The sequence below is a fragment of the Rhinichthys klamathensis genome, unplaced genomic scaffold, assembly GCF_029890125.1.
Source record: "Rhinichthys klamathensis goyatoka isolate OS25496 unplaced genomic scaffold, OSU_Roscu_1.1 h1tg000444l_1, whole genome shotgun sequence".
Lineage (NCBI taxonomy): Eukaryota > Metazoa > Chordata > Actinopteri > Cypriniformes > Leuciscidae > Rhinichthys > Rhinichthys klamathensis.
The window spans coordinates 690001-702009 of record NW_026606939.1 but is presented as its reverse complement, the minus strand read 5'-3'; the positions used below and the strand labels follow the sequence as shown (position 1 = coordinate 702009).

The following is a 12009-nucleotide window of genomic DNA, read 5'->3' as shown; positions in this document are numbered from 1 at the left end:
GACAAAGCCTTGTTTGAAAATTTGAAGAGGAAAAAAGAACAAGTGTAGAAAGCTTTAAAGTTTGAAGGTTTATAGGCCATATAGATGGATGGACAGGCAATGGATAGATAGATAGATAGATAGAGATGGATGGATGGATGGATGGATGGATGGATAAGATAGATAGATAGATAGATAGATAGATAGATAGATAGATAGATAGATAGATAGATAGATAGATAGATAGATAGATAGATAGATAGATAGATAGATAGATAGATAGATAGATAGATAGATGGATGGATGGATAGTGGATGGATAAATAGATGGATAAATAGATGGATAGATAGATAGATAGATAGATAGATAGATAGATAGATAGATAGATAGATAGATAGATAGATAGATAGATAGATAGATAGATTCCTCTTCCTGTCATTCTAATTCAACTTCCTGTGCTTTGTTGCTACTTAATTCAAACTTACACTCATGACTCAAAAGGAACCTTGTTCTTCAATTCTGCGTTTTGCACAACCCAGTGTTAGCAGGTCAAATCCCAGAATGCACTGCAACGCTGGGTCTGCTGGTGTGTCGTGGATGGCATGGCGATGTTTGGTTAGGCCTGAGGCCAGCTTATTCTACAGGAATTTCCTGTCTAATTTCCCCTCCTGATTCTATGAGTAATGCCCAAAGCTTTTTAATTGCGCTCTAAGACCCCGGCCACTCAAAGGGCCATTATTGTTGCCGAGTACTTCCTGTAAAACGAAACCATTTACCCCTTTTAGATCCTGGGATTAGGGTACAACAAAGACGAGAGGGGTTGTGTTTGTTTGGCCCGAATATTCAAAGATGAATGACATCAGAAAGAGGCGTTTAGAGTTAAGAGGGACAACGTTTATCTGATCAAGACCCTCCTACGCTCTTGCCTAAGATGGTTTAGTTGAGCATGTGCTCAAAAACCTGACCAGTGGAAACCGGCTTGGACCAGCAAGCTACCGTAGGCTGGTTTAAGCTATGTTTCTTTTCAGAAGGGTTAACTCTCTGTTTATGTTTTTTTCTTCTTCATATATATAACTAATTGCTCGTAAAACTGTAGGATATCAGAGTTGTGTGCCATTCAGAATCGAATTGAGAATAGTCACAGCTGTTTGACATCAGAAAGAGTTAAGATGGATGACTTTTATCCTCTTGCTCTTTATTGGCATTGATGGTTCTATAAAGAACCATTAAAATCCATGGAACCTTTCCATTGCACCGATACTGTAGTGGAAAAAATGGTTCTTTAGGGCCCTTTCACACATACCTTGTTTGCTCTGGACTTTCGGACTTTCCAGTTTGGTCCGAATCAAAATGACAGGTGTGAAACCTTGTGTATAGTTGGTGGGTGCCATAAAAATAACAATATAGTTGCAACGATATGCGTCTGTTCATTCATGTTGTCAAAGTTACCCGCCGAATTGACGACACGCTGACGTCAGACGCACGTCCATTTACAAACCAATCAATGTCAAGATGCAGCCCACACAGATGATGACGACAGGACGCAAGTATGATAGTAAAGTTCTGTAGTGCGCTCGCATAACTGCAGTGTGAAACCAAACCAAAACTTTCTGAAAGTATAAAATGTATCAAAACGTGAACTTTGGTTCGGACCTTGGTGCAGACTTTCAGGTGTGAAAACGCCCTTAGAAACCAAAAAATGGTTCTTTTAACCCCCTTTTTGGAACTTTATAGAAATGCCCCGTGTTTGAACGCTAAGCATTGGCCAGGTGAAGAAGTGCATGAGAAAGTCGTCCGCTCTGGAGCCGACACTGAAAAAGTGCGTCACCCCGCTGTGCCGTTCCCCCAGATGTGAAAACAAATGTTATCACCTAAAAACTAATAGATGCGAGGGTCTTGGCGGAAACTCCAGTGCGCGCCACAGCCCTGGGGGATAGAGCTCAGTGAAGCTGGTAAACGTGCCTCTTGAACTCTCCAGAGCGATCCTCTTTTGTTCTTCCCGTTGCGGAGGAACAATGGAGCTGTCGGCATGATCGAATAATCCTGCCCGCTCCTCCGGTGACGGGGGCCTGGACGAGAGCGGGTCACAAACGGGGTGGGTGTTTGTGCTGACATGAAAAATGCGACGGCTGGAAATAACAGTGGTAATGTGGATAATTGAGGGCGGGCACAGATGAATGAGGCTGCGGGGTAACGTGTCGTTCTAATGACAGGGACCGGGGCGGGTTCACGTTCGCCGCCGTCTTATTTTGGTCAGGGGTGTTTACGCCACTGCAAACGTTCTGCAGTGTTTGGGTTTAAGTTGTGTATTTTTCATGCTTCCAATTACCCTAGTTTGTGTTTTATTTGTGCATCAGGCAACATCGTGATTAAAGTCGCCTTAACCGGACCCGCGTGATTAGGATTCATGCGGTGGTCCTTGAGAATCCCAGCAGCGGCTCCGTCATGTTCTGCTGACCCACTTCACTCTTTCTCTTTGTCCTCGACCTCTCTTCCCATCCAGTAATTCACCCGCTGCATTAGTAATGGGGCATTAACTGCGACCGGGCGATGAATGTGGACGCTAGCGTGCCTCTCACACCCAGCATGATTATACTCTTTACAGGCCTTCGACAGGCAAGTTCTCAGTCAAGTTTCCTTTTCTCACTAGTTAAAGGTCAGAATCGCATGTCAAACCCAGTGTTTAGATGCTCTGTTTTTTCAACAACATTACGGTTGCACATGTCAGGTGTGTTTTTATGATGTTTTTCATCAATTAAAGGGAACCTGAGGCATTTTCCATGACAAATAGCTACTATAAAGAGAGCTAAAATAGCTACTATAAACGCATTCCACTGTAAAAAAAAAAAAAAAAACAGGCCAAATACTGTAGAGTAAAGATTGCTTATGGTCACGTCAGATGTACAGAATTTGTGCACCTGGATCTCAGCGTTTCAATGTCTCCTGTGGTAACTTTGTAACTCTGCTGACAAACTTTAAGATCAGAACAGAACAAAACATGCTGAGTTTACTCAAAAAAAACTAATCTTGAAGGCAAGTTAAAAGGGAAGATCACCTAAAAAGTTAAGCATTGAAGTCCATTAATCACTTTCATGTGGTTCCTCCTTCTTCATTCTTTCTTCACAAAATTAGATGTTTAGCAGAATGTCACGCTGCTATTTTCCATACAACAAAGGCTGGGGCTGTTAAGCCCTAAAAAGGACCAAAAAAACACCTTAAAAGGAGCTTTCTAAAGTCATGTAGTAAAAACTCATCTGAAATAAATAACTAAGTGCAATTTAGTGTTGTCAGAAATATCAAACTTCCACTTCATATCAATACTGAAATATCTGAAACGCTTCCAATACAAATTTTCCTCAAAATAGATACATGATACCAGCTCCTCTTTCTCTCTCACAAGTGACACACAAACCCGCCTCTCCTCACTCACTCTTTTCATTTGCTCAGGATGAATATTTTTGATGTTACAGGGCTTGAATTTCAGCGTGGGATTGCGCGTATTGCGCATAATTTTACTCATTCCAGAAGATTTTTTCGCTCACACCCAAAGTCAGTCTCTCAGTACTAAATTGAGTTAAAATAATGTCAAAATGCCGGTCTTGGCGAGTATTCACATAAACACAGTCAATTATGTTTTACGTGAACGTATACAGTTGAGAAAGAAAACGCATGTGTAACAGTATAACGGATCCACACGTCAGGTCTTAAAGTGACAGCAGCCTAATATACCTGCTGCCAAATTATGAGATAATATTAAAAATATCTATATGGCCGTTTTCTCCATGGTATCGATGTCAAAATTGTGGCCAGTGAAAGTGTGGCTAGTAACTTTGGAACACCACTAGCCAAAAAAACATTAATGTCAAGCCCTGGTTGTGTGTGTGAGGAACAAAAATTTGTCACTATTGACTGGGAATTTTCCACCACCATTCTGCTAAATGTCTCCTTTTATGTTCCACAGAGAAAGAAGTAATAAAAGTTTGGAACACATGAGGGTGATTCAATGATTTCACTTTTACTTTTTGGGTGCACTATCCCTTTAAGTTTTACATTATGTAAATATGAAGAGAGAGAGACAGGAAAGGCAGCGGGTCATTTCCTGTCCTTTGGGACGGTCTTGTCTGCCATTCTGAAGGGGAACAAAGTGACAAAGAAGCAGAGAGAGAGAGAGAGAGAGACTGCTGACTCACACTGGTTCTGTTGAGTGTATGAATCCTCTGGAGGAGCTGCTGAGAACCCCAGGTGTAGATAATGACCCGTGACCCCTGACCTCCCCGGGTCACCCCTCACCCTCCCACTGCTACCGCCCTAAAGAATGTTAATACAGTCCAGAGATCAGCTGATTCACTGACCCTCCTCTCATTCCTGCCAAGTCAAGCATTACTAGTACCAGTGTTCATAGGTGATGCACATTGAAACTCGTTTGTTTTTCCATCAGTTTTTAAATTTTTACACTGGGCATGAAAAGAGTTTTCATTCATGCATTCATTCACATTTATTTGTACAGTGTTTTTTACAATACATATAGTTTCAAAGCAGCATGTTTTTACATAACAATTTAGAGTAATCTGTTATCAGAGGTGACTGTGAAATGTAAGAAATGGTCTAAGATAATACAAATCATGTAGTTAACTAACATCATGTATTAATTTAGCCAGAAACAATGAGCGCAATAAAGACTAATTAAGAAAAGCTAGTTAAGACTTTGCAAACAGCTCTTCTCATATGGCACTATAAAGTTGGTGCGGCTGCACCCAAACATCAACTGTGGTTTCCCGTTATCATAACTGCTAATGAAGCCCTGTTGACCTTTAACGGGATGTCCCGAGCCAACGGAGGCTTTATTACAGGAAAGTGCTGATTCTGATTCTCTTTGGGCTCAAATAAAACGATCCAGCCAAAGGAGTTATGATGAAAAGAAACGCCAGACTGTAAAACGCTGAGGCAACAAGCAACAGCTTTTAGTCTCTCATTAGTTAGTGTGTTTGATTTCAAAGGCCGAACCTCCTCTGATTTCACGACACCCTGGCACCTTCGTTTTGAGCTGGTGTCGGGCCAGTAAAGCGCAGGGAACGCGGTTCAGGAGGGAGATGATCCGGTTGGCATGAGGCAGCGAAGCCGAGGCCGAGGAATGTTCTCCCAGTGCTGTCAGCCCCAGTTTGCGTCCCCGATGGGTTTTTCCTTCATAACGTCCATCATCTGTGTGAGTTCAAAGAGCGTCTAGCTGCAGGTCTTTGTCAAAAGCCCAGTTGGATATCTTTTATGTTGGGGATGTAGGATTTCTTAGGATACTTTGATTATTTATTTATTCCTCCACTCTTGTGTGATAGTGCCAATATTTTACACGAAACTGCTCAGCGCGCTCTGAAATTCATGTTACTTTATTGTAGCGCTGGTGCCTTTGAAATTTCTTTTTTGAAAGTCTGGCTTTTTCTCAACTCTCTCTCTCTCTCTCCTTCTCTTTTTCAGGCCCTCATCACATCTTCCCAACTTTCCATTCTCCGATCCCCATCGACGTGCGTCACCATGAGGGGAGATACCACTACGAACCCCATGCGCTCCACGCTCTGCACGGGTAAGCCTGCAGCCCTGTCCGTTTCTGGCTCTGGTTCTCAGTGTTTGTGAATATAAATAACCTCTGCGCTCGCAAATAAAGCATCTGCTTTGTTTATCCCTGCGGTCAGAAGGCACACAGACATGCAACATTCAAATGCGGTGTAATCACAGACACAGGTGATCCCAAACCAATGTGTTTGATGCTGAAAACATTCATAAAAAGCACGTGTGTTTATGACCGAAATGGACATTGTGAAGCACACATTATTTTGAGATTCAAAGCAAAAACTGAGCTACGTCATTCAGTTCTTGATTTAGTCGTTTAGAAAACACTTAAACCCTCGCCTTGTTTCCGTGCCAGATAAAAAACACTCAAGGCCGGGTAAATCTTACATCCAGGAAACAGATTAGTGCATTTCATGGGATCAAACATCTGGAAAGGAGAATATAAACTTTTCTTCTTTCGTCTTAGTCTCATTTCTGTCATGACAACTCTCGGAGTGATTGGCATGATAATGGGTATGACAATGTTGTATGTTTGGTCTTGGCGGGAAAGATCTGCTACGCTCCTGCTGCTGTGGCAGAGCAAGTACGGGACTTGCCAATACATACACGAAACGCTACTGTGAGCAAGTAAGACATGCTGCTGTTGTACAATATAGCGTACGTGAATAACCCGTAGCAGAACTATACAGGTGGAGGGTTTCTGAAGCACGCAGCACTGCTAAGGAAAACACTAATACAGTATACAGATGTGTGTTAAAATTATAATGACTGACGCTGTCTACACTGATACAGTATACAGATGTGTGTTCAGATTATAATGACTGACGCTGATACACTGATACAGTATACAGATGTGTGTTCAGATTATAATGACTGACGCTGTCTACACTGATACAGTATACAGATGTGTGTTCAGATTATAATGACTGACGCTGTCTACACTGATACAGTATACAGATGTGTGTTCAGATTATAATGACTGACGCTGTCTACACTGATACAGTATACAGATGTGTGTTAAAATTATAATGACTGACGCTGATACACTGATACAGTATACAGATGTGTGTTCAGATTATAATGACTGACGCTGATACACTGATACAGTATACAGATGTGTGTTCAGATTATAATGACTGACGCTGTCTACACTGATACAGTATACAGATGTGTGTTCAGATTATAATGACTGACACTGATACACTGATACAGTATACAGATGTGTGTTCAGATTATAATGACTGACGCTGATACACTGATACAGTATACAGATGTGTGTTCAGATTATAATGACTGACACTGATACACTGATACAGTATACAGATGTGTGTTCAGATTATAATGACTGACACTGATACACTGATACAGTATACAGATGTGTGTTCAGATTATAATGACTGACACTGATACACTGATACAGTATACAGATGTGTGTTCAGATTATAATGACTGACACTGATACACTGATACAGTATACAGATGTGTGTTCAGATTATAATGACTGACACTGATACACTGATACAGTATACAGATGTGTGTTCAGATTATAATGACTGACACTGATACACTGATACAGTATACAGATGTGTGTTCAGATTATAATGACTGACGCTGTCTACACTGATACAGTATACAGATGTGTGTTCAGATTATAATGACTGACGCTGTCTACACTGATACAGTATACAGATGTGTGTTCAGATTATAATGACTGACGCTGATACACTGATACAGTATACAGATGTGTGTTCAGATTATAATGACTGACGCTGTCTACACTGATACAGTATACAGATGTGTGTTCAGATTATAATGACTGACGCTGTCTACACTGATACAGTACACAGATGTGTGTTCAGATTATAATGACTGACGCTGTCTACACTGATACAGTATACAGATGTGTGTTCAGATTATAATGACTGACGCTGTCTACACTGATACAGTATACAGATGTGTGTTCAGATTATAATGACTGACGCTGATACACTGATACAGTATACAGATGTGTGTTCAGATTATAATGACTGACGCTGATACACTGATACAGTATACAGATGTGTGTTCAGATTATAATGACTGACGCTGATACACTGATACAGTATACAGATGTGTGTTCAGATTATAATGACTGACGCTGTCTACACTGATACAGTATACAGATGTGTGTTCAGATTATAATGACTGACACTGATACACTGATACAGTATACAGATGTGTGTTCAGATTATAATGACTGACGCTGATACACTGATACAGTATACAGATGTGTGTTCAGATTATAATGAATGACACTGATACACTGATACAGTATACAGATGTGTGTTCAGATTATAATGACTGACGCTGTCTACACTGATACAGTATACAGATGTGTGTTCAGATTATAATGACTGACGCTGATACACTGATACAGTATACAGATGTGTGTTCAGATTATAATGACTGACGCTGTCTACACTGATACAGTATACAGATGTGTGTTCAGATTATAATGACTGACGCTGTCTACACTGATACAGTACACAGATGTGTGTTCAGATTATAATGACTGACGCTGTCTACACTGATACAGTATACAGATGTGTGTTCAGATTATAATGACTGACGCTGTCTACACTGATACAGTATACAGATGTGTGTTCAGATTATAATGACTGACGCTGATACACTGATACAGTATACAGATGTGTGTTCAGATTATAATGACTGACGCTGATACACTGATACAGTATACAGATGTGTGTTCAGATTATAATGACTGACGCTGATACACTGATACAGTATACAGATGTGTGTTCACTTCAGATTATAATGACTGACGCTGTCTACACTGATACAGTATACAGATGTGTGTTCAGATTATAATGACTGACGCTGTCTACACTGATACAGTATACAGATGTGTGTTCAGATTATAATGACTGACGCTGATACACTGATACAGTATACAGATGTGTGTTCAGATTATAATGACTGACGCTGATACACTGATACAGTATACAGATGTGTGTTCAGATTATAATGACTGACGCTGATACACTGATACAGTATACAGATGTGTGTTCAGATTATAATGACTGACGCTGATACACTGATACAGTATACAGATGTGTGTTCAGATTATAATGACTGACGCTGATACACTGATACAGTATACAGATGTGTGTTCAGATTATAATGACTGACGCTGTCTACACTGATACAGTATACAGATGTGTGTTCAGATTATAATGACTGACGCTGTCTACACTGATACAGTATACAGATGTGTGTTCAGATTATAATGACTGACGCTGTCTACACTGATACAGTATACAGATGTGTGTTCAGATTATAATGACTGACGCTGTCTACACTGATACAGTATACAGATGTGTGTTCTGATTATAATGACTGACACTGATACACTGATACAGTATACAGATGTGTGTTCAGATTATAATGACTGACGCTGTCTACACTGATACAGTATACAGATGTGTGTTCAGATTATAATGACTGACGCTGTCTACACTGATACAGTATACAGATGTGTGTTCAGATTATAATGACTGACGCTGTCTACACTGATACAGTATACAGATGTGTGTTCTGATTATAATGACTGACGCTGTCTACACTGATACAGTATACAGATGTGTGTTCTGATTATAATGACTGACGCTGTCTACACTGATACAGTATACAGATGTGTGTTCTGATTATAATGACTGACACTGATACACTGATACAGTATACAGATGTGTGTTCAGATTATAATGACTGACGCTGATACACTGATACAGTATACAGATGTGTGTTCAGATTATAATGACTGACGCTGATACACTGATACAGTATACAGATGTGTGTTCAGATTATAATGACTGACGCTGTCTACACTGATACAGTATACAGATGTGTGTTCAGATTATAATGACTGACGCTGTCTACACTGATACAGTATACAGATGTGTGTTCAGATTATAATGACTGACGCTGATACACTGATACAGTATACAGATGTGTGTTCAGATTATAATGACTGACGCTGTCTACACTGATACAGTATACAGATGTGTGTTCAGATTATAATGACTGACGCTGTCTACACTGATACAGTATACAGATGTGTGTTCAGATTATAATGACTGACACTGATACACTGATACAGTATACAGATGTGTGTTCAGATTATAATGACTGACGCTGATACACTGATACAGTATACAGATGTGTGTTCAGATTATAATGACTGACGCTGTCTACACTGATACAGTATACAGATGTGTGTTCAGTTTCTGACAGACTCCACTCACTTGAGTCTGCCAACAACAGGACAAATGGAAGAGTGAAAGAACGTTTACTTTGACACGTCCAGTTTAAACACCTTGTTTACGTTTCTGTACAGACTTCATAAGGATCCGAGCATTGGAAACATGGATGGTTTATTTTAATAGCGTCCCGAATCACTTTAGAGGACTATATGTTAGTTCGGAGCATTTTATTTTGTAAACGAGGCAAGTGTAATACGCCAGGCCATCCAAGATGTATGTGTCTTTTTGTAGAACAGTAAAAAAAAAAATGCTTGATGATTCATAAAATGCATGTCAACGGCTACCGTCAAAAAAACATACTATACAGGCAAAAAAAAAACTCCTGACGATACATTGAGGTCTTATGAAGCGAAACGATCGGTCTTGTACAAGAAACCAAACATTACCTGTAATCCACAACCTCAGCAAACAGTCCTGAGTGTGTTCACGAGCACAAGCTTCCTGTCGCATTATGACGTGATTTTTTAGCTTTGTTTTAAGTATCCATTTTGTCATCTTAGATCGTTTGATCTTGGGAGGATTTGATTAGAAATTGAGTTCATATTAAGACTTTTGGTGACAAACTCTAGAGGAGACACGTGGAATTAGTGGGGAGAAACGTGAGAATCAGGACACGTCAAGTTTTTAGTTTTGTTTCAGATCAGATCATTTGATCTTGGAAGAATATGATGAGAAAGGTTTGAGCTCATATTGAGATCTCAGACTTTTAAACAGTCCTTGGTGCAAAAGGCTGAGCACATTGATTAGGTCTTTGCTGAAACTCTACATGTGAGATTACTGGGGGAAAACGTGAAAATCAGGACACTTTATTAGGTTTTCGGTTTTGTTTCGTTTAGGTATCAAGTTTGCTCAGATATTTCTATTCAAAGGTCACTATGTGCAATACTATACCCACTGTGTGTATAGTATTTATATCATTTTTGTATATTTTCAGTATTTACTTTTGAATGTCTTATATGTTGATTTGTTATTTGTTTCATCTATAGTGTATGTTACGTCCACCTGTTGTTGTCCTGCTTGTATTGACCCGTATGTTGTTGTTTTATTTATGCTTGTACTTAATTTGCACATTTGGGTTTGGAGAAACGCAATTCCATTATGCTGTACACTATTGATATATGGTTGGAATGACAATAAAGCAACTTGAACTTCAACTTGATCTTGCGAGATATTGATGAGAACTTATTGAGTTCATTCTGGGGACCTTTGCAGACTTTGGTGTCTTGGAAAAGCTGAGCACATTGTTGAGATCTCGTCTGAAAGGAGACACATTTAAGTATCAAGAGACTTTAGCATTTGGTTTCTTTGCTGTCCAGGAGAAACAGTTGAGATATTCCAGAGGTCTGTGAGTTTTAGTTTAGGCTCCCCAAACAGAAATCTTCCGTGCTTTATTTCTACAGCCGTCTAGCCTAGAGGTCTTGTTTTTCCCAGCATGCACTAGTTCAGGTGTGTCGAGCCGCTGCAGTAATGTAGGTTAACCTCTAGACCTTCAGAGCTTCATGCGTCCCACGTGAATTTTCCAATTTTCCAGGCGGCGGTATTGTAGAATCAGAACATAAAGTGGGCCGCGCTAGTTTTTGAAGTTACACTTTGTTGTTTTTCCTTAAATACAACACCTTGGAGTTTTTTTTTCTCCCCTCCTCGTCTTTTTTGAAACGGGGTCTTGAGGCTCGAAGGAAGGTTTATCTTAAAAGAGCAGAATAAATCGATAGAATTCTCGAAGTAGCGCTGTTACATTTAAATTCACAGATTTTGATGGTGATACATTCGGTCGGGCCGCTAGCAGCTAGCCTATTCATCACACATAGAGCCGCGTTGGGGGGAGACTAGCTGTCTCAACACTCGCTCGCCTTGATTAATGTGATTTGATCTTGACAGTGGACCCCTAATTCATCAAGACCTTGATCTGGCTGTCTTTTCCTCTGCCTGAGCCAAATTCATCTAATTACAGGGACATTGTGCAGCAAATTAAGCGCGGTGTCGCCCGTGGCAAGCCGAGACACTTTGTTACAGTCGCCGGGCGGCATGTCAAGGGTCTCCGAGCTGATTGTCTAACATGACATCTCCATACAGTTCGTTTTATCATTGTTTGCATATAAAATAATGAGGGTGCTGGTTATTTTGTCAGAGCTGTCAGCGGAGCGGCAGT

The 12009-nt window shown here is 40.2% G+C and overlaps 1 protein-coding gene across 1 annotated transcript in view; it reads left to right on the top strand.

Annotated features, from left to right (window-relative positions):
• Positions 1-5427: 5427 nt before the first annotated feature.
• gli2b (GLI family zinc finger 2b) overlaps positions 5428-12009 on the top strand; it is a 45455-nt gene continuing 38873 nt past the window's right edge. The window contains exon 1 of the mRNA XM_056236299.1: positions 5428-5554. The gene's annotated coding sequence lies outside the window, so the exon portion shown is untranslated. The remainder of the gene's footprint in view (positions 5555-12009) is intronic.